The 21,541-nt window shown below is 45.1% G+C and overlaps 1 protein-coding gene and 1 long non-coding RNA gene across 7 annotated transcripts in view; one reads left to right on the forward strand and one right to left on the reverse strand.

Moving 5' to 3' along the window:
• Positions 1 to 658: 658 nt before the first annotated feature.
• LOC102551377 (uncharacterized) lies at positions 659 to 16,780 on the reverse strand. 3 transcript variants are annotated; one of them, XR_010059016.1, is made up of 4 exons: positions 16,641 to 16,780; positions 14,682 to 15,041; positions 13,162 to 13,371; positions 659 to 1,728 (listed from the first exon to the last, which is right to left on the reverse strand). It is a non-coding gene; the product is annotated as an uncharacterized LOC102551377 (long non-coding RNA). The 3 variants fall into 3 exon arrangements; XR_010059015.1 differs by lacking the exon at positions 659 to 1,728 and adding an exon at positions 11,176 to 11,661; XR_005497974.2 differs by lacking the exon at positions 659 to 1,728 and having other exon boundaries at positions 11,176 to 13,368.
• The window catches only part of Tulp4 (TUB like protein 4), a 135,771-nt gene continuing 125,884 nt past the window's right edge, over positions 11,655 to 21,541 (forward strand). The window contains exon 1 of one of the 4 annotated variants that reach the window (XM_063270684.1): positions 11,655 to 12,027. The gene's annotated coding sequence lies outside the window, so the exon portion shown is untranslated. Of the gene's footprint in view, positions 12,028 to 16,671; positions 16,812 to 17,048; positions 17,178 to 17,279; positions 17,852 to 21,541 lie in introns of those variants that run through there. The other 3 variants (XM_008758737.4, NM_001109137.2, XM_006227887.5) reach the window with 3 other exon arrangements.

Raw genomic sequence — 21,541 nt, forward strand, 5'->3', positions numbered from 1 at the left:
CCTGGCTGTCTGGAATTCTTTAGGTAGACCAGGCTGCCCTCAAACTCCATCTGCCTCTCCCTCCCTAGTGCACTACCACACCACAGACTCTTTTCTTGTATTGCTGGATTACAGGAGTCTTGCTCACCTTGATTTCTTGCCCTGTGGTTTCCCACAACCCTCTCAACCCTCTTTCTGTTTTGCCTCTGTTCTGTTTATTTGAAATCTTATGACTTAGCCAGAGCATATATATATCACTCATTGCCCTGGAATATGTGAGGGGTTTTGTTTTTTCTAGAAAGACAGGATCTCTGTATTGTTCCAACTGTTAGAATAATAGGTATGTGCCATTCTGAGTTCCTTTGTTTTCTTTTAAAATTTGGGTTTTGCTGTAGATGGCAGAGGATTCTTTTTAAGATTTAGGTTGGCAAGTTTTATTTGAGGGTGGGAGTTGGGAGTACTGAGGATTAAAGCCAGGATTTCAGACATGCGGGCAAATGCTCTATGGCTATACCTGTCTTTCCCCAAGTTTTTAGTTAAAACTTTACATGCCTTTAATTCCAGCACTCAGGTGGCAAAGGTGAGTGGGTCTGTCTTCACCTGGTCTACAGCGTAAACTCCACACGCTACAGTTACATAGTGAGAGCCTGTCTTTAAACAAAACACCAACAACAGCAACAAAACTAATATTTTTATTCAGAAAAATGTGGTCTTGCTTATTTCTCCATTATTAACACTTTCATATAATAACTGTACATATTTATTGTGGTAATCCAATCCATATATACCATGTGTTGGTCAAGTCAGTGCAATAAGGTGTGTAATGTGAACCACAGTCACCCTGCTGGCTGTGAACAGCAGAGCTTCCTCCCCTCACCCAGCCTACTTTCCTCAGGACCTGCATTCTCTATCCAGCGTTCCTCTATCCCACATTCATTCTGGAAGTCACCTGGTTTGCTTTAGTGCAGACCTGCCTGTACTGCTCCCATCTGTCTCTGGCTCCTGAGCTTCTATCACAGTGTCCTTTTCTTTAGACTAGTTACTCCTTGTCATTGTGCTTCTTGTTAAATGAAGGTAAGGCCCACTTGCTTTTCCTCATTTATTAATTGAACATGTTTTTAGTAGGGGACACATAGTACACACCCCATGTAGTAGACTAAGAAAAGGAACCAAAAGGAGAAAACACCACACAATCCCAGCTCTTGGGGACACCTTCAGTAACTCCTAATTTCTAAGAACATATAACAGTCTTTCTCCATCCCAGTGAGACCAGACCATTTGGACATGTGAATTTGCACAGTCTTTTGTTATCAAAACTGCTGAGCGGGAGCCATGTCCACTCTGCCACCGCTTGGAGAAGCGGGAGGCAGGGAGTTTGACTATGTTTGTCCCATGCTGTGCCAAGCGGGTGCTGGGCCCCAGGGCACCACTCTGGGTGGGAAAGTGCAGTCAGAGGTGGTACAGCTCTTGCTGGCTCGGGGAGTCCCGGAGCCTGTAAAGAGGTTGGGGTGGTGGAGTTCCCTGGCTCTTAGACACCCAGGCACTGCTAGAAGTCTCAGAAGAGCTGAGAATGGACTCTGGGTCCGAGGGCTAGGTCAAGTCCAGGGCAGGGACAGGAGTGCTCCTTTGCTTGATGGCTGCAGGCGTGGTCTTGGTAGTTGTGACTGGAAGTGCAGAGAGGCCTTCTACAGGAGATTAGACAGTGGCTCTGTAGGCAAAGGCCTGCTCCATGGCTTCCCACAGCTGATCCTGATGAAAAGAGAGTCTCTGGTTCTAAATAATTTATTGTTATGGTGGAAAGTGGATGTGGAAAACCATACTCCACTTCTCAGGGTGGGCCTGAGATTAAATACCATTTGCAGGGAGGAGTGTCTGTGGCCTCTATGTATCTCATTAGCATGAATCTGTCTTGAGACTCTGTGACCACAGGTCACATCTTTTTCCTCATCTCCATAAGGAGGGGTTTGGGGCGTTGCTCTTATGTGACTGATGGCCACAAATCTATGGGGGAACTGCAACTAGTGACGGGCCTGGTCCCTTCAGGGTCTCCAGGGCTTTTAGGCTTAGCTCAACTGGGGACCAGGCTGCCTCTCATGGTCCCACAGGGGGCATGTGTATCATGGGGAAGTCAAAGTTTTGTTGGAGTTGGTTCTCATCATCTACCATATGGATTCCAGGGATTGAACTCAGATCACCAAGGTTGTCAGCAAGTGCCTTTACACACTGAGCCATCCTGAGGGCCACAAGAGCGACTCAAAGACTGTCCTCTGTGTCCTGTAAGCATATGCCTCCCTCTCACATGTTTACAGGACAAAAACCAAAAAGATTTCTACTTGAGACAGCAAAGTTCTGACTGCTTGAGTATATTAGGGTCACATTGGGAGCTTTAAATGCTCATACCTGTCTTCAGCCCAGACCTAGCCATACTTGAGATTTCTGAGATAAGCTTAAAGCAGCCACCTTGCCAGAGGGGTTCCCTGCTGGTTCTGCTGAGCCCAGGATGTGCAGTAGATTGAAGCTGGTTTGTGTTTGCAGTAGGTTCTCTCACACATCTGCTCCCTTTTACTGCCAAAGAAGTGCTGAGCCTACCCAGCAAGGAGCCAGCTTCTGTTAAAATCCACTAATTAGATAACTGCTTCCCTGAGCAGTCGCAGGACCTTCTTCACTGACAGCCATTAGCATGGTTTGGACCCTTTGACAGATGACAGTAATTGTGGCACTCTTAATTGCTTAGGGTGTCAGTTTCCAAATATTGACTGCAAGATGTCTTCATCATTTCTGTTTACTGGGATTAACTACTTTAGGTATTTTTTGAGATTTATGTGTATGAATATGCACCACACGAGGGCCTGGAAATTACAGAGGGCTGTGAGCCACCATGTAGGCACTGAGAATTGAACCCAGGCCCTTTACAAAAACAAGTTCTCTTAACCACAGAGAACTAGCTATCTCTTTAGCTCCTAATATGTGTAATTTATAGAACTACTAAGCCCTGTCAGTGTATGGCTTCTTAAAGTGGGGTCTTTCTGCATTCTGGAACTGGCCGTGTAGCCTAAGTTGGCCTCAAACCCAAGATCCTTTTACTAAAGCCCCCTGAGTCCTGGGATTATAATGTGGGCATCATGAAGGATAATTTAATATTCATATGGCTTGTCTGTGTGGTTGTCATACCCCTCTGTCTTTCTCAAATTCTCAGTGACATCTGCATTTATTAAGGCCTTTGGACATGTTATTTATGTTCTATTAAAATAAAGCAGGAGAGTTATTTCACTTTGAGAAAAATAGAGATAAACTAGAGATAGGCAAAGCTAATACAAAGAAATGAAGAATTCATGTAAGTCTTGATAATGTTTTGAACTTCAACAGGACATGGAATGGAGAAGAAAGTCTCTGTTAGTCTTGATGAGTACATCAAACTACATTCTATTTGTAACCTATAATTTGTAGTCAGTGCATTTTTGGAAAGAAAACAGAAAGTCCTCTTTAGCCAAGGATGGCCTGTAAGTACTGATCCTCCTGCCTCTGCCTGTGCATGTTTAGAGAACAGAACTCTTACAGACCTGAAAACAGCTGTCCTACCGTGATCTTGAGAATGCTACACTTTGGGAAGCAGTGCCTTGTGGAAGAGCTCCTGAATACAAAAGGTGTCACCATTGGGTTATCTTAGTCATCCTCTAACAGGAGAGAGTCCCTGAGTCTCCAGGAGTTCTTGGCATTTTGCCCTCCAAACTCCATGACCTCAAACTAATGAACGAATGTTCTTCCTCTTTCCTTCTGCACTTTGCTGTCTTCCTAGGATACTGGTTATCACATTCGGGGGCATCTTCCCTGGCAAGTAAAGAATTGGCAGCTGACAGACTATCCTAGGATGGCCTCCACAGGCTCATAATTCAGGAGAAGCAGTAGGCTTTTAAGTAATTTTTTTTCACTAGTAACCAAGTGTTTGAGGAGCTCCCAATTTCTTTTGTGCTACTGCTGAAGGGATCAGAAAATCCTCTAGCCATGATAGACCAAGAGTGGTCTCCAGACCAGGAGCAGTGGCGTCAAGGTAGATGGCCATTCTAAACCGGAAGCTGCACCTTACTGAGTCCAGCAGATGGAGTTTATGCACACTAATGCTGGAGAGAGACTGCTGTGTGGGATCCACTGTGGGATTTGGAGGTTGGCTTGCCTTTCTGAGACTGATGAAGTGAAGGAGCAAGTGTTTGCTCTACCAAAGCTCAAAGCAAAGGCTTTGGTGACAAGGCAGTGCTGAAAGACATCTATAGCTGCAACTAAAAGGCCATGCTTCCCAGTAGGTGGTCCAAGACCCTGGGACTTCCAGAAACCCTTGGAAGCCCCTGCTTAGCCACTGTGTCATCATCAGGTGTCCAGTGCCCACCAAATCTGCCTTGAAGATAGAGTAAAAGATACCATTCACGTGGACTGCAAGACCAACAAGCACTACGCCGGACAGGCTGTGAAGAAGTTCTGTGATAGTGGCCAGATGTCCCCAGACGGTCCTGACGGAAGGCACATATCCGTACCTCCAGCTTATGACACTGAGTGTTGCCAACAAAACTGGAATCATCTACATTTAATTCAGCCGACCACTAAGGAGGGAAGGAGAGGATGGAGTAAAGAAGGAAGGGAGGAAGCTAGCTGACTCATGGAACCACAAGAATGACCATCAAGAGATCAGATGAAGGTGCTTCAGTGTTCTATGTCTGTTAACCTAATGTCTTCCTGTAGGTTGATATTAATATGCAGGTGAGGGCTGGCACAAGTAGGTCAAGGCCATGATTGGACAGTAAAAATATAAGGTGGGGACAAAGCTTTTGTAAGGTGGGAGAAAGGGGGAAGGAAAAGGAGAACAAGATGGATATGGAGAAGGATGACCCAGATCCAGGTGGTCTTGAATTGCCAAGGTAGCGATGAATATTTCTTAAGGGAAGGATTTCTGCAGGCAAATTCATCTTACCTAGGTGGGCAGTTTATATCTTTATCAGTTGGTTGTGAGTTTATTGTGTGGATGTATTGCGGACTGAGAATTTAACATGTAAATCTGATTGTTGGGTTGCAGTTCGTTGAATATTTTACCCGGTAGCTGGAACCAGACAGTTCTCGGCCAGCAGAGAGCGGCCAGGGGAGATACTAACCAGAGATAAATTATGGTTAGTTCCATGCAGACCCACGGGGCTGGACCTAACTCTAGGGACCAGTGTGGCAAGGTGCCACACTGGGACGACTTGAGGACCGCCTGGGGGCGGCATGGAGCTGCTGAGATAAAAGTACCCTGTAGTGCCAGGCAGCCCCACAGGTACCAGAGCCAGCACCAGATAAAAGACTTAGCCTTTTTTTTTTTAAATTTACCACAACATCTTCCAAACTCCTTTGTACCCAGATTCTGGGGGAACCTGAGAACCAAAGACAAATGACAGCTATGGAATTAATGTGAACAAACTTTATAATGTCACCTAATCCAAAAGGACAAATACAGTTTCAAAGTCTAATAATCACTTCACAAGAAATAAGGTGGAAGAGGGGGCTGGCGGAGAACCAGCAGTTAAGAACGCTTGCTCTTGTGGAGACTGTGGGTTCAGTCCCCAGCACACACATGGCGGCTCTCATTCCAGGACAGCCGATGCTGCCTCCTGACCTCTGCAGGCGTCAGTCAAAACATTATACACATAAATCTAAGAAACATCTTAAACACAGTCGAAGAATCCCAGTTTTCCTTAGGGAAGCCTCTAAGGAAGGGGCCTTTTGAGGCTGCTTCAGTTAACAGATCTACCCGATTCCTGCCCTTTCTCCAAGCTCTTACCTTCCCATCGTCCCTGTCGCTTTAATGTACTGATGGTAGTCAACACCAGAAGCCCTTAACCCTGACACTCCCAATTCTCTCCTACTTCCTGGGCCCCCAGTTGTTTTTATTTTCCTTAGCCCAGTGCAGTGAGTGTGGCATTCCTTTACAGGAAAGCAGAATAGTCTGTGCCACGTGACCAACAGTCAGGCTGGCTCTGACTAGATACTAGGGCAGGGAAAGCAAGAATCTCGAAAAATAAGTTACTTTGACTCTGGAAACCAAATCACTGCAGTCTCAGGAGTAATCACAGTTCAAACAAAATGAAGACGCTTTACAAAATGGCAGGGCCTGGCTGACAGGGTCTTAAGTGGGTAACAGAACCCCTCTCTGGAGTCTGATTTATAACATTGAGTACATTTTACCAGTAGGAGGAGTTCTAACCAACAGGTTTTAAAGCACAGGCATATATTAAAGATCAGGGATCGAGATCTCCCATGCCTAGAATACTAGAATTTGTCCTAGTTTTGCTCCCTGGGTCATATTTGGAAAGTGTGTGTGTGTTTTACATATTTTAAATATTATCTATGGTATCCACATACATAATTTTTTTCTCCTCATAAGTGGTGCACTGCATTAAATGAATTTAGCTTGGATTTCAGGCTTAAGTTCCATAAGAATGTGTTTACATTTAAATTGGTAAAAGGATACTTTCTTAGTTTCTAAACTTCCATACTTGGAGATTACAAAAATATTTCCCTTCGTTTGATGCACCTGTACAGAAGACTTTATAAAAGCTTGTTTGGTCCCAGACTCAAATTTATCATTGTTTGCATATTACTCTACCCTTATTCTTTCTTTGCCTGTGTGCATGTGTGTGTGTGCGTGTGTGTGTATGTTTTGGGAGAGTTACATAGAATGCATAGGGGTTTTTAAGCTTTTATTTTTAATTATGCATATGTGTCTGTGTGTGGAATGTGCACGTGGATACAGTTCCTAGTGGAGGCCAGAAGAGGGCGCCAGATCACCTAGGGCTGGAGTTACAGGTGGCGGTGAGCCAACCAATGTGGGTCCCAAGAACTGAACACAAGTCATCTAAACCATCTCTCCAGTCCCTGTATGATATGTGTGTGTTTGTGTGTGTATATGTATATACGTATATAGTCATAAAGCATATTCTCACCAGCCAGACACCTTTAAAACAGAGTAATTATCATAAAGTGTTCATTATCTATCCTTACATGAAGACAACATTAGTAGTTTTTTTCTAAAGCTCGTTCACAGTGTGTTACGGGTTTTCCCATCTTACCTGTCTCATAGCTCTTAAAATCAAGTCAAGGAAAGTGGACATGTCTCACGAATTTCAAGTTGCAAGGCAGCTTATACTGCTCAAGAAATGTGTCAAAGTCAGTAAAATGCAGCAGGTAAGTAAAATATAAATCAACTTTTTTCTAGACAGTAGCTTCTAGTGTTGTCTTATTGAGCCTTTTAATGTCAAGCTTTATACTTAGTTTAAATTATTACATTGTGTGTGTGTGTGTGCGTGCGTGTGCGTGTGCGTGTGTGCGCGTGCGTGTGTGTTAGTACACATGGAAGTAAAAGGACGGCTGGAAAGAGTCAGTTCTCTCCTTCCATGTGGATGGGCCCTGGGGATGGAACTCAGGTTTGTACGCTTGGTGGCAAGTGCTTTTCCCTGTCTTGCTGGCCCTTGTTTTTGTGTTTGAGACAAGGTTTTATGTACCCTAGACCTCAAACTATGTAGCAGAGGATGTCCTTAAACTTCTGATCTCCCTGTGTCCACCTCCTGAGTGCTGGGATTACGGGTCCTCTCTCTACTCCATTGTTTATGGTGTACTAGGGATTGAACCCAGGGCTTCATGCATGTTAGGCAAGTACTCTACCAACTGAACAGCTGAGCTACATCATTGTTGTCTATTAAGGATTTTCACTCTGTAGCCCAGACTGGCCTTGTACTTGTGACAATCTTCCATTGTAGCCTCCCTAGTGCTGGGATTATAGGTGTGTGTCACTGTGCGGGCCACCCTTCGGTCTTATTAAGGCAAATATTCATACTTAGAATTCTACTTTAGAGACGTGAGTGCTTGCCAGTTTTGTTTTCTCTCCTGAATTTTTTCTTGTATACCTTTTTTTTCTAAAGAAGGTAATATCAAACACAAACATTTTCTTATTGCTATGCTACTTGACACTCATTACTGTCCCTTGCTATGTCCTGCACTGTGCATGCAGTTTATGATAATGCTTTAGTATATAATCTGAAGCTCATTGACATATAAGGATTTTTAAAACTATTTATTTATTTATCTATTTATCTATTTATCTATTTATCTATCTATCTATCTATTTATTTATTTATTTATTTATTTTATGTGTAGGAGTGTTTTCCTGCAAGTACACAGGTGCAGGCCTGGTACCCCTGGAGGCCAGAAGAGGGCATCAGGTCCCCTGGAACTGGAGTTCTTAGCTGCCATGTGAGGCATCAAATCTAAGACCCCTGCAGAAGCGCAAGTGTTCTTAACTGCCGAGCCATCCCTCCACTTAAAAACATCCAGTCACAGTAACACATGTAGTGGGGAGACAGGAGAATCAAGAAATCAAGGCCGTCCTCAGCTACATAGTGAGTCTGGGGCAGTGTGGGATACATGAGACCAAGTTTAAAAATGAAGAGGAGGAGGAGGAGGAAGAGGAGGAGGAAAAGGAAGAGGAAGAGGAGGAAGAAGAAGTAGAGGAGGAAGAGGAGGAGGAGGAAGAAGTAGAGGAGGAGGACGAGGAGGAGAACAACTGGAGAGATGGCTCAGCGGTTAAGAGCACCGACTGCTCTTCCAGAGGTCCTGAGTTCAATTCCCAGCAACCACATGGTGGCTCCCAGCCATTTGTGATGGGGTCTGATGCCTTCTTCTGGTGTGTCTGAAGAGAGAGACAGTGTACTCATACACATGAGCATAAATCTTAAAGAACACTCAGACAGCAGGGTGGGGGCATGTGGCTCAGTAATAGGGGACGACACTTGCCAGTGGCACAAGCCACTGAATCTGGCCTCCGATAAGGCAGCTAAGAACGGGGAGCACTTCTTTACACTTCTTGGCACGCAGAGTACAGAAGCCCTGGTGAAAAGTGCCCGAACGCCTCCTCGCCAGGTGAAAAGTGAATGCACAGCTGAGCCGTGCTCAGTAGTCTTACAGTTTTTACTTATTTTAAACACTTCATCTGCTCCCCTGGGGCTGGACTCATATATATATATATATGTGTGGCTGTGAGCTCCCATGTGGACTGAGAATCAGACCCAGGTCCTCAGGAACCTTATCTGCTGAGCCATCCATCTCTGCTTCTCCAGGGCTCAGTACTGTGAACAGCTGAAGGGAGACCCCTCGGTGAACACACACATTGCTCTATTTAACAGTCAGAGACTGTGGCGCCAATGCTAATCTCACACATTCCCAAGCTTGAGCTTCATCATCTCACGCTAGCATCACATCTGTACCAGGAAACTGTCTGCTCTCGGCTTCAGTCCTCCCAGATAAATGCCCTCCTCTGAAGCCCCGACCTAGTCCTCCTTACTTGCATTGTTTGGTGAGTATTTAGAACATTTGCCACCAAGGTCCAGTGCTGCTTTGGTCCAGATTATTATAGATTTTATATGATTGCTGTTATGGTTTGACTATGAGATGTGCTCCCATTGGCTGATGTGTAAATCCTAGCTCTCTAGTTCGTAGTTGTATTTTGAGAGGTTCTGGAAACTTAAGAGGTGGAGCCTTGCTTGACTCGTAGGAAAATGAGCCAAAATGGATTTTTCTTCCTTTAAAGTTTTCTTTCATTTACTCGTCCACTGGTTGATTATGTGCCTCACACAATCCAACTGTTACCTGCTAGTATGCTGAGCACTAGGAATGGGGAGAAAACAGTAAATGTGAGTCTCCCTTCTCTTTCTCCTAAGGTTAAACATTTCTCTAACTCTTTTCACACTTTCATGGTTCAAAATGGGTCAGTATTTATATTTATCGATAGTGGCTACAGTTTTCTGAGGCTTAACAACATAACATTTACTTTGTACTGCTTGAGCGGACCTATGTAGGCATCTTGGTGACTGGCAGCTCTTTCCATCACAGGAAACTTGGCAACTCGCCCCTTTCTGCTTAGTCTTGTTCCCTGGCTTCAAGTTCTTGGCAGCTACCTGGCTGACAGGAGAAGAGTGTAAAGATCGGAAGCCAGATTCAACGACTCTGGCTGTTTGTTCCATGGGCAAGCATCAGTTATCTGGCCCCACTTAGGTGGACGGGCTCTAATCTGAAAGGATATGGTGGACTGTCTATAGTTTGCTATAGAAATTCATGCATTATCTTGTGGCTGTAAGGTTGTTTTAACATGGGTAGATACATCATTGCTCACTTCTATAGTCTAATGTTAAATAGCACTTAAATAGGCCCTCAGACATTCTCTTCTTCTGTCAGTTTTTGAAGCAGGGTCCTACATCATTGCTGATGACGGCTTGGAGCTCACTGTGCAGTCTGGCTACTTTGAACTTGTGGCAAACCTCCTGCCTCATCCTCCAAAGTACTGGGACTTTATACATAAGTCACTGTACTCTGCCCTGTGTCTGGTTTTATTCGTGTATAAGTTACTGATTAAATACTTAATAAACCATTCTCATTGGAGCAATGTGCAATTACATAGAGAATAACTGAAACTTCATTCTATTGGTGAGCATCATGTTTCAAGTCTGTAGTTTGCAGTTATAAAAAGATCTTTTTATATTTTTTTCTGGTTAAAATGAAAATGGCTAGCATTTAGATAAAAACTAAACATTTCACAACAAAGATAATGGTTTAAGGGGTTGGGGATTTAGCTCAGTGGTAGAGTGCTTGCCTAGCAAGTGCAAGGCCCTGGGTTCGGTCCCCAGCTCCGAAAAAAAAGAAAAAAAAAGATAATGGTTTAAGAGCCCAGTTTTAATTATAAAGCTGACTTTACTAAATATTTGTAGATTTGAGTATATGCTGCATGTAGCCTGCTTCCTTTGTTTGGTTTTGTCTTGAGAATGGGTTTTTTGTAGCCTGGGCTTGCCTCAAACTCAAACTAACCCAGGCTAACCTTCAACTCCTTATCTTCCTGCCTTTACCTCCTAAGTGCTTGGATTACAGACCTGTACCTTGTACTCCCACACCTTGCTTGTCTGCTTTTTTAGAATCTAATGACTTCTATTGACTTCGTGTATGGTTCCTATATTAGGTTTTATTCCATGTTGCTCTTTAAAGCCTTTTTGTGGAGTTCAGGGTAAATAATGACACTAATCCATGCAGCTGGCGTTACACTTAGGGTGGATGTAAAGATCTCTGAGGTCCTCAGAACGCAGTGTATATTGAAACAGCCGGAAAGATTTTGTAATTAAGTAGGAGGCAAACTTAAAATCGACAAAGCATTTTATCATCCCTAAATACAGACATCTCAAGGTTGCCAAGGTGAACGGAACATACACAGAAAGGCTGTTTCTAAGAGTCAATGACCCAATGGCCACCTCTGTTTCCCAGCCCTATGTGTGCTACTTCCTCTCCTGGTCACAAGATGGCAGCAGCAGCCACAGATACTGTATCTTGGGCAGGCACTGTTGAGCCATTCTCAGGTGGGATTTATACTTCTCTCTTTATAGGCTTAAACATTAAGGACTCAAAGTAGCATTGCACTTTTCTACATCAAGTTTACCTCAGCTTACTGCAGAGCTGTTTAAAGAGAGGGGAATGGAAGTGGAAATTTCTGGTTTCTTTGGAGACGTAGTTGTGTCATGTGATGTTTTTCTGGAAGCTGTCTTATGAGAGGATGTTTTTACTGAAGCAGACATGTGGGAGGATGGTTTGCTGAGAACAGACACATGGTGTTTTTCTGGAAGCTACCTGGAAAAAAGGGTATGTGATGATTTGCTGGAGTGGACACTTGAGAGCAGCCTTGAGTTTGGAGACGGTATAACTATAACCCAACGGGCAGTGGCCCAGACTGTGTGGCATTGGTTGCCTTGCCTTCTTTGCTGATCATTTGCTGTGATTTTGAAGAGAGAGACACACCAAAGAACTTCTGGTGGTGTTCCAGGGGCTTCTTGCTGCTTCAGCAGATTCAGGCCAATCGACAGAGCCTCCAGGTTCATTCTAGATCGAACTGCCATGGCTGATTTGGTGTTTGCAAATGGATGGAGCTTGTGAACTGAACTGCTGCTACCCAGACATTGAAGATTAGATCGGACCTAAAGAACTACTTCTAAACAGGTCCACATCTTCTTTTTCCCTATTAACCTTCCCTTTCTACTACCTCTGGTGGGTGGTGCACTAGAAGGGGGGTTAAAGCACTTAAGTGCCCTTATTAAGTAGAGTACTGGGTCTCACTGTGTCCTGGCTGGAACTCACTATGTAGACCAGGCTGGACTATATCTCACAGAGCTCCACCTGTCTCTACCTCTTATGTGCTGAGTCACTGCACCAAGTTACCTGTGTATTATATAACTGACTACAAACTGTATCTTGGACTGGATAATGAGTAGTGTAGGAGGGACAGAAAGAGGAAGGATGGATAAAAGTAGAAATTAAACTTTAAAATGTTTTCTCCTCTCCTCCTTGTAAACTGAGGTAAACTCGATGTGGAAGGTGCAGAGAGGTCTAGCCCTTGCAAACTTACTTTGTACTTTATATTTGGTACTTAATAGTTTTGTTTGATTGGGATATAAAGTTGCATAGTCATGCCTTACAGTACCTTTTTCATTATTAGCCTTGTCCTCAGTTTCACATGGCTTCATAAAAACAGAAGCAAAATCACCTGTTATAGATAATCTAGACCATGCAAAAGTCACGAGTCAGGAAATTAAATCTACTTCTCTTCATTCGTGGACTTCAATAAAAAGGCATACCCCCAAACTACCACTGACAACAGAAATCAGAGCTGGGCATAATGGCTGTAAATCTCGGCATCCCAACTCTTAAGAGCATTTTGCTTAAATGTAGGTCTGGGTATCATTTGTATGCCTGGTGCCTGGGAAGGTCAGGAACTGGAGTTACGGATGTGTGTGAGCCGATCTGTGGATACTGAGAAGTGAACACAGGGTTGTGTAAGAACACACACTTTTACTGCTGAGCCATCTCTCTAGCCCCATCTGCTCTTCTGAAACTGTGTTTTTATTTTGGGAGTGGGACTGAGGATTGGACTCGGCTCATAGCATGCATGCTGTGCTTTGAATGAGAATGACCACTATAGGCGCTGACGTTTTAACAGTTGGTCACCAGTTGATGGCACTGTTTGGGTAAATTTAGAAGGTGTGGCCTTGCTGGAAGTAGTATGTTATGTCACTGGGGCTAACCTTTGAGGCTTCCAAAGCCAAGAGCCATTCCCAGTTCACTCTGTCTACTTACTGCTTATGGTTGAAGATGTGAGCTCTCAGTCGCCATGCTGCCATGATTCTGACTGAAGGACTCTCCGAAACCATACGCCCAAGTAAGCCCCTCGTTATGTAGGTTGCCTCAGAGTATTTTATCACAGCAGTACAAAAAGAATCAAAGCAATGGTCCATCCCTGAGCTCCGTCGTCCATCTCTGTTACAGCTTCAGGAGTTTTGAGTCCTTCTTCCACGTGGTGGTTGAAACAAAAATGAAATACAATAGAACAAATGCATTAGATAAAATTGGTGAGACAAAGTGTTTAGTGTGTTTGCTATCTGATTTCACTTCCGCTACGTTACTCCGATGTCTTCAGCCTCAGACTTTATAGCACTCAGCTGCCAACTCTGTGGTGGCTGCTTCCTAGATGGCAAGTTTGGGTCAAAATTGTCCCAGCACATAACCTTAGAGCCTCAACACAGCCATACACACGCTCACCAGAGCTCATCTCCTGCTTTCAATAACTTCACTTCCAGTGCTCCCAGCCTCTCAGCCACTGATTTTGACAGTCCTATGCAAGAAAGAGCCTAGTGGTTATTGCTCTCATTTCTCCTATAGGAATGTGAGTTTCTTTTATAAATAACTTTTCCTTTCTAGAGGCTTCTGCTAATCAAGGGCCAGACCGGGTGGCATATACTTGTTATCCTAGCATGCTGGAGGACTAGGCAGGAAGACCTTGAGTTCCAAGTAAGCTTATGACACATAGTGAGACTCTGTCAGAAAACAACAAGCAATAGCAAGAAGTGAGGCACTGTTAACATATTTCTAGAAACAGATAAAGGTGTTTTGGGTTAAGCGGGGTCATGCCCTTTAAACCAGTGAAAGGCTACACACACTGTGAGGAAGGAGAAAGGTGTCTCAAATGCAGGCCAAGCGTGGCACCCTGACCACCTCCTCTCTGCTTTCATATTGGACAAAAGGGGCAAACACAAAAGTTGGTTCTCACTTTTAAAGCCACTTTCTCCTGTTTCCCATTTTCCCCTTCCAAGGCGAGCCAAGCAGTGGTTTTGGTTGTAGGCATTCGGTCCAGGTTTGACTCGGCTCTGGGATGCATTGAAGAGGGTGAGGAAAAGGGGGCTTTGGCTGACTGGAGCTGTCAGCTCTGAGGCACAGGGGAAGATGGGAACTGGAGTTGTTCTGAGTGTCCAGCCCAGCCCATCAGAGAAAGAAAATGGGCACACAGATCCAAGGCCATGGTCAAGGCCGGCTATCCACATCCTCTATGGTCACTGTTAGAGGATCTTTTCTATCTGATTCAAGGCCACAGAACTTTGTTCTGGACAGAGCCTGGTCTACAGTAGGGGCTCAGTAAGAGAAGGCATTGGAATACCATTCCCACTGTGGTTACTTTCAAGCACAGGGTCACTAGCAGAGCTTATGTTTCTCTGAGGTTAAATATTCTCACCCTCGACCGCTACTTGTGAAAACTGTCTGACATTATAGGACTATTGTAATGACTGGTTTATAGTATTCTAAGACATTTGCCCCACACTTACCTCAATCCTTTTGTATGTGACTGGTAGCACCCAGGATTGGTAGGAGTGTTGTATGGATGTGGCTTGGCTCAGGGCAGTCCAGGGGAAGTGGGCATTTTATTCTTTGTGTGGCATGCTGTGTTTCCAGTAATGAAGTCTAAGTTGGCACAAACATTTTTGGCTCTCAGAACACATCGAGAGACCAAAGGCTTGTCTCTTGTTCTCCAAAAGCTCTGGCTCTTTTGCCATCTCCCGATGTCTAGGATCCGGGTTCCATGTGCCTGTGCTGAATACCTTGGTGCCTGAAGGGTTGAATCAGCCAATTCTTTGGGCTTTAAATTTGGCTACAGCCAGGAGGGAGGGGAGATACCTACAAGCATACTGGGGAGAAAGGAAAGACTCAGTGGCAGGATCTCTGGGGTTCCAGGATCTGGGTAATCTCAGTGATGTGATCGGGTGTCAAGAGATGGATGGAGAGGTAAAGGGATCAACCAGTTACTGGTGATAACTGCAGAGCCCTGCACCTGCTGGACCAGTTTTAGGATAGGGCAGTGCAGTGGTGTTCACCATCCTGCTGTTCCCATCCTGGGTCAGAGGCTCAGTCACACACCGGAGAGTACACAATACTTACGTTACACTGTGTCATGATACTATTAACCAGAGAATGTAATGTTCAAAGAAATGTCACACATTCCTCACAGCTTAATAGGGGGATTGGTCAAACTTGAACTTAGACCCAAGGGAAAGCCAGTTAATACTGAACAAAGAGTGTTCATTGGGGCTGGAGAGGTGGCTCAGCGGTTAAGAGCACTGACTGCTGTTCCAGAGGTCCTGAGTTCAATTCCCAGCAACCACATGGTGGCTCACGACCATTTATAATGGGATCCAATGCCCTCTTCAGGTATGTCTGAAGACAGCTATGGTGGACTGGTATACATAAAATAAATAAATCTTTAAATAAATGTTTGTTTCTCCCACTAATATTAAAAAAGCATTTTAAACATAAGAAAATGAAAAATACTGGGCCAGTGGGATTTCAGCAGCCAGAAGAAGGGTCCTGTTGCCAAATCTTCCTTTTAAGGGCTCCCAGTTGCCCCAGATTTCTAAATAGGAGGCAACTCTCTTCATTCCATAATTAGAAAGGTTTCTAAAATACAAAATGCAGATTCACAGCTGACCTAACAGATTGAGTGAGACCCACCTTCTGAAAGTGTCACGAAAGAGAATAGATCTTTAAGGGATAAGGAGTCGGGTGAGGCATAGAAGGCAAAAGATAGTAAAATTAAAAATACAGTGTTGGTAGAAGAGTGATTACAATTGAAAGAACACCATGCTATTCAGGCAGGTGGCTCTCGGTGAGTTCCAGGCCAACCTGGTCTACACGGAGTTCCAAGCTACATAGTGAGACCTAGGCTCAAAACCAGAAACCAAAACATTTGTTAGCACTCGTAAAATCTCAAGCACAGAGTTGTAGAACCCGATGGACTCTTACTCAGACTTCTGATAGAATTAGCGGTGGGATAATTTTAAAACAGGAACTGGCTAGGCATGGTTTGAAATCCCAGCATTCATGAGGCAGGAGAATTGAGTTTGAGACCAGCCTACACTACATAGAGAAGACCCTGTCTGTAACAAATGAACACACACAAAACCGTAAAATGGTTTTAACGTTTGCCGATGCTCAGAAATAGGAAACAGTGCCTAACAGTTGGGAAGAGTGTCTACTGTTCTTAGCCTTGCCTCAAGGAAAGATGCGATCTTGTCTATTTTTAAATTTCAACCACGCATTCTCTACACCCAGCAACGCCTTCTTTGTAACAGTGGAAAACCGAGGGATGGCTGAAGTTTCCGTTCTTAGCACATCAATTTAACCGTGTGTGTTGGGGGGGGGGGGCGCTAAAGGCTGAGACTGTGCCTGTGTGACTTAAAATGACGCTATGGATTCGTTTCTCCCTGAAAGCAACTGGAGGGGGTACTGACGTGACAGCAGCAGCACCGCCGAAGACACTTGAATGACTGTTTCCAGGGGAGCCACGTTGCTCATAGTACGAGTCGCTGTGTGCTCTGCAGCGGCTCTGTCTGGGTAGGAGAAGGCGTGATGTCCACTTCCGGCCCCCGCTGACAAGATCGGGCGTGAGGACTCTGGAGGAGGTGAGTGGTCCAGGCTGGGCGCCCAGGCGGAGGCGGGCGACGCGGGAGGTGCTAGAGTCTGGGGAGTCGAGCGGCGCGTGGGAGGCTCGAGACCGCACCCCGCTCCCGGGCCCGCGCGCGCGCGCGCACCGGGCAGCGCCACCCGCCGCGGGTCCGACCGGGGAGGCGCCGGGTCACGTGGCGCGGTCACGTGCTCCCCTAGCCCGACTGGCGGTCGCGGCGGCGGCCGAGAGAGGCGGAGTCTCGGCCGAGACGCGGGGGGTGGGGGGGAGGTGGCGGCGGCGGCGGCGGCGGCGGCGGCGGCGCCGAGGGCTGCCGGAGGCGGAGGCGGAGAGGCACCGGGCCGCCGCCACGGCCGCTAAGGAGGTGAGGCTGGGATGGGCGGCCGCGAGGGCCCGGGCGGCGGGGGCCGGGCAGTGGGCACGGCAGGGGCGGCGGGCGCGGGGCTCCTCAGCGGACCCTTAGCTCGGGCGGCCGGCGCCTAGCTAGCTCGTTCGCCTTTTGTTCCGGCGTGCGAGGAACTGGGCCGACCGAGGAGCTCGGGCGTGCGTGTGTAAATCAGAAGGCGTTTGGCTCGGAGCCATGTTTTTTTTCCCCCCTTCTCCTTAATTGTGCAGACAGAAAAATCCCTTCCACCGGTTTTCCCGGGGAGACGGGCTGCGCCGGCCCGGCCTCCCCACAGTCCCTCGTTTGCTCTGTCGGCCTCCGGGTCCCGGGGCGGCTCTCTTTCCTTTTTCTCTTTCCTGCTCTTCCCACCTTCAGCCAAGCGGGGCCAGCCAGCGGGTGAGCGGGGTGTCTGCAAAGCAGCCCGGTCACCTGTCGTAGCAGCTGCATGGAAATCCCGGCGCTTTTGCTGTCTGGAGCCTGTGCGGTTTCCTCTGGCAAATCACGGAGATTCCGCTCCCAGAACCAACCCTTCCTCTTTTGCTCTGCACTCTCTTAACCCAGCTCCTGATGCTGATGTGAAGTTTCACCGTTTGGGGACAATTAGCAAGGAGGTGTCCACTTCTTTCTTTCAGAGGCACCGCTTGCTTGGGAAGGTGAGAGCCATCTAGCTTTGTGGCTTGAATTGGATGTGGAGGGGTTGACAGTCGTCAGTAAGATTCATGTCACTTAGGGACCTGTTCCTTCTACCTGCCAACCTTCCCATGTCACTCTACTCCCTCTGGGGATAATCGTTTTCCCTTGGGGAGGGAACTGTTTTCAGGGTTTCTTTACTTGGGGACTCTGTTTTTTTTAAAAAAAATTCTTTTATTTAGATGGGGTCTTTTAGTCCTGGCTGGCCTGGGACTCACTGTGTAGACTGGGCTGGCCTAGTACAGAGAAAGCCAGGCCCACCTCTTTATTTTACACTGGTAGAGCATCTTAAGGGTATTTCCTTACGTTTTTTGTAGCAGGTTTTAGGAGGGGCAGTTGTTCCTAAGGTTTAGAGGAATGTAAAAACCATCCTGAGATTCTCTTATTTTTAGCCTGTGGGTTCTTTTGTTTGTTTTGTTTTTGTTTTGTTTTAATATCTGGAGTCACCACTCCTTGGTGGGAGTTTAGTTCTTGCAGGAAACCCAGAGGGATTGTGCCATATTCCTGGAGAGTTCCAATTTGGGATTGATGTGAAATGCCTGGGCCCATGCACATAGCCGTGGCAAAAGACCCACAGGGAGACTCCTAGCCTTCAGGTGGGCAGCTGGGAGCTGTATAGTGACAGCCACGTTACAAAAGGGAGAGTCACATGTGTCCTTTCTTGTGATCTGCTGGAGAAATGATTGTATGAGCACATTACGAATAGCCAAGTCTCGTCTTTACTTTCTTAATCAAATAGCCATTTGTGTGATGACAGACTCACTAGACAATGAACATTTCTTGAAAACATCGAAGAGCTCTGTGGAAGCAACAGTGTTTTCAGCGATGGGGGAGGTGTTGCTTTCCTGACTTGGATATATGCTGTGCTGAGTTACAGGAAGTCACTTAAGGGAAAATATTTTTAATGCTTGTGGAGGGTTCAGGCATAGAGGGTGAGTGGAAAGCCAGCCTTACCACTTGTTCTGAGGACTAGCGGTCTATTTACTGCATGTATCCTAAGTAACTTAGAAACGATGAATGTGGATCATACTGGACTTTATGGTTTTCACAGGGAGACGTAAGAATTGAATTTGGTTATTCATAACTTTTTTTCCTCCACTAAAGCTTCAAATGGAATTTTAACCCTTAAAAGGATGGGTGATGGATGAAACCAGCTTATTTATTTTAGGATGAGTGTTTCCTTCTTTGCTTCCTTTCATACTCCTCTCTTTTTCTTTCTAGCTGTATTTTATGTGTTTGTGCCTGAGCCTATGTATGTTCTGTCTGAGGACAGAAAAGGGTGACACATGCTTGGAACCAAACCCAGGTCCCCCGCAAGAGCAGAGGTGCTCTTGATATGTTCACCCTCTTTATAGCCTCGTGAAGAGAGGGTTTTAAAAAATGTATTACTATTCTTGTGAAGAGAGTTTTAAATTGAGCCATCCACTGTTGATGTTGAGGTCCTAAGTCATGGATAGTGGAGACTGCAACCTTTCTGCATCCAGATTTCAGCTTGCTCTGATGGTTTATAGAACCAAAGACTTTTTTCCGAGTGTGCTACAGGTTGCATTCAGGAAGGTATGGGATGGCTCCTGTGAACTTGGGTAAGGTAGGTGGTAATCAGTGGCTTCATGCCTTAGACCACATTCGTAGCATTCATATTTCTCCTGTTCCCTGTGGAGGGCAAAGGTGAAGACAGTGGGAGTGACTGGTTGGGCATGTATTGGCAAAGCACAGTTTAAAACCTCAGGATGGAATGCTGTGGTACAGATACTGCATGCCTTCCTGTTTAGCATCTATGAGGTCTCCTCACTGTCCCAAGACTATTTGCTTGCACCGAGGCTGTTAGAAATGCATAGAATCTGAGATCACAATGTCAGATTTCTTTTAGTTTGGCTGGGGTAATGTTAATTTAGTTAGTAAATTTTAGCATAATTTAAATATTTTATGTTAAAGTATATATAAATAAAAGCTGGAATACCTTTTTACTACTTCTAACATTTTGAACAGTTCAGTGGCATTAAGTACTTTCACTGCTAAAGAACAATTACCACTGGTTTCCAGACTGGAGCCCATTAGTCAAGAACTTTTTTGTTTTTCCAGTCTCCTAGCTTCTCAAACACCTTTTTGCTTTAAGTGTCTAATACAATTAAAAGCACACAATGAATGTGTGCTTTCTGAATGGCTTACTTCACTTAGCATGATATGCTTTTAAGGCTTATCTGTGTATTAGAATATCAGAGTTTCCCTCAGTTTCCCTCAGTCCGTATAGCAAAGAGTGAATGAATGAATGAAAAGATACATGGGCAAACAAACAAACAAACAAACAAAAAAGAGTATATGAAGTACCTCATGAGGTGCGTGTTGAGCTATAAAGACTCAGCCAGAGCTGAGTGCTGATAGAAGGAGGATCTAAGGGCATGAGAATATCTCTCTTTAAAGTGTTAACTCTGTTGTTGTTGATGATGATGATGTTGTTATTATCACTGGTGCTTCTAAATAGTAACCTGGGACCTGGAGCACGCTATGTCACTTTTTACCATGGAACACTTTAACAGTTACAAACAGGCAGACACCAGTATACTCTGAAACTTTTTTTTTCTCCAGCTTATTTTATTCCCCCCATCCTTAGTCTTATTTTAGGGTTACTTCTTTCCTGTCATTGGATTATTTCAAAGCAAATCAGACTTGTAATTTTGTCTGTATCCTAGTATACCTCTAAAAAGGTTTCTCATAATAAGTATTACTTTTAGAGAATAGTTTTTGGGTTATTAAAGTGGCTCAGTGCGTAAAGGTGCTTGCTGCTAAGCTTGATGAACTGAGTTCGATTTCCTGGAATCTACATGGTAGGAGAGAATTGACTGCTATTAGATTTCCTCTGACTATCACATATGCTCACATATGCTCTGCCTCTTCCTCCCCCCATTTCTGACTAGGAATGCAAATCAGTGGTAAGATTATTTGCCTAGAGTGTGAGAAGCCCTGGATTTGACCTGTGATGCTTCCAAAAGAACAGACACACACACACACACACACACACACACACACACACACACACACACACCTACACATCAAATATATTGTTGTTGCTCATTGATTGTCATATGTATGTGTTATTACCGTTGGTGTATAAACACAGGCACAGATTTAATTATAGAATCATCTACATAGGGTTGTTTTAATTAAGACCCAAATAAGGTCCTGTATTATAATTAATTTGTTTAGCGTTCCCCTCCCACTGCTTTGCGCTGACCCTTCCTGGCTCACTCTCTCTGGTTTTTTGTTTTTTTTTTTGGTTTTTTGAGGCTGGTTCTCATTCTGTATGCCTGTCGTGTAACTTGTTTTGTAGACGGGGCTGGCCTCATCCAGCCCCCCAGTGCTGGACTCCAGCTGTGTGCTTGCTTCCGTGCTTCAAGTCTCTTTCTTTTTTTTTTTTTTTTTTCTTTTTTTCCGGAGCTGGGGACAGAACCCAGGGCCTTGCGCTTGCTAGGCAAGCGCTCTACCACTGAGCTAAATCCCCAACCCCTCAAGTCTCTATCATGCGTAGGGTCTCCATCTTTTTTCTCTTTGTAACTTGTATTGAAGAAACTGAATTTTACTATTTCCACACTGTTTAGGTACATCGATTTATTTCTTCTGTTTCCTGTGTGTTGGTAGTGACTCCATGAGACTCT

This window comes from Rattus norvegicus, chromosome 1 (assembly GCF_036323735.1).
Source record: "Rattus norvegicus strain BN/NHsdMcwi chromosome 1, GRCr8, whole genome shotgun sequence".
NCBI lineage: Eukaryota > Metazoa > Chordata > Mammalia > Rodentia > Muridae > Rattus > Rattus norvegicus.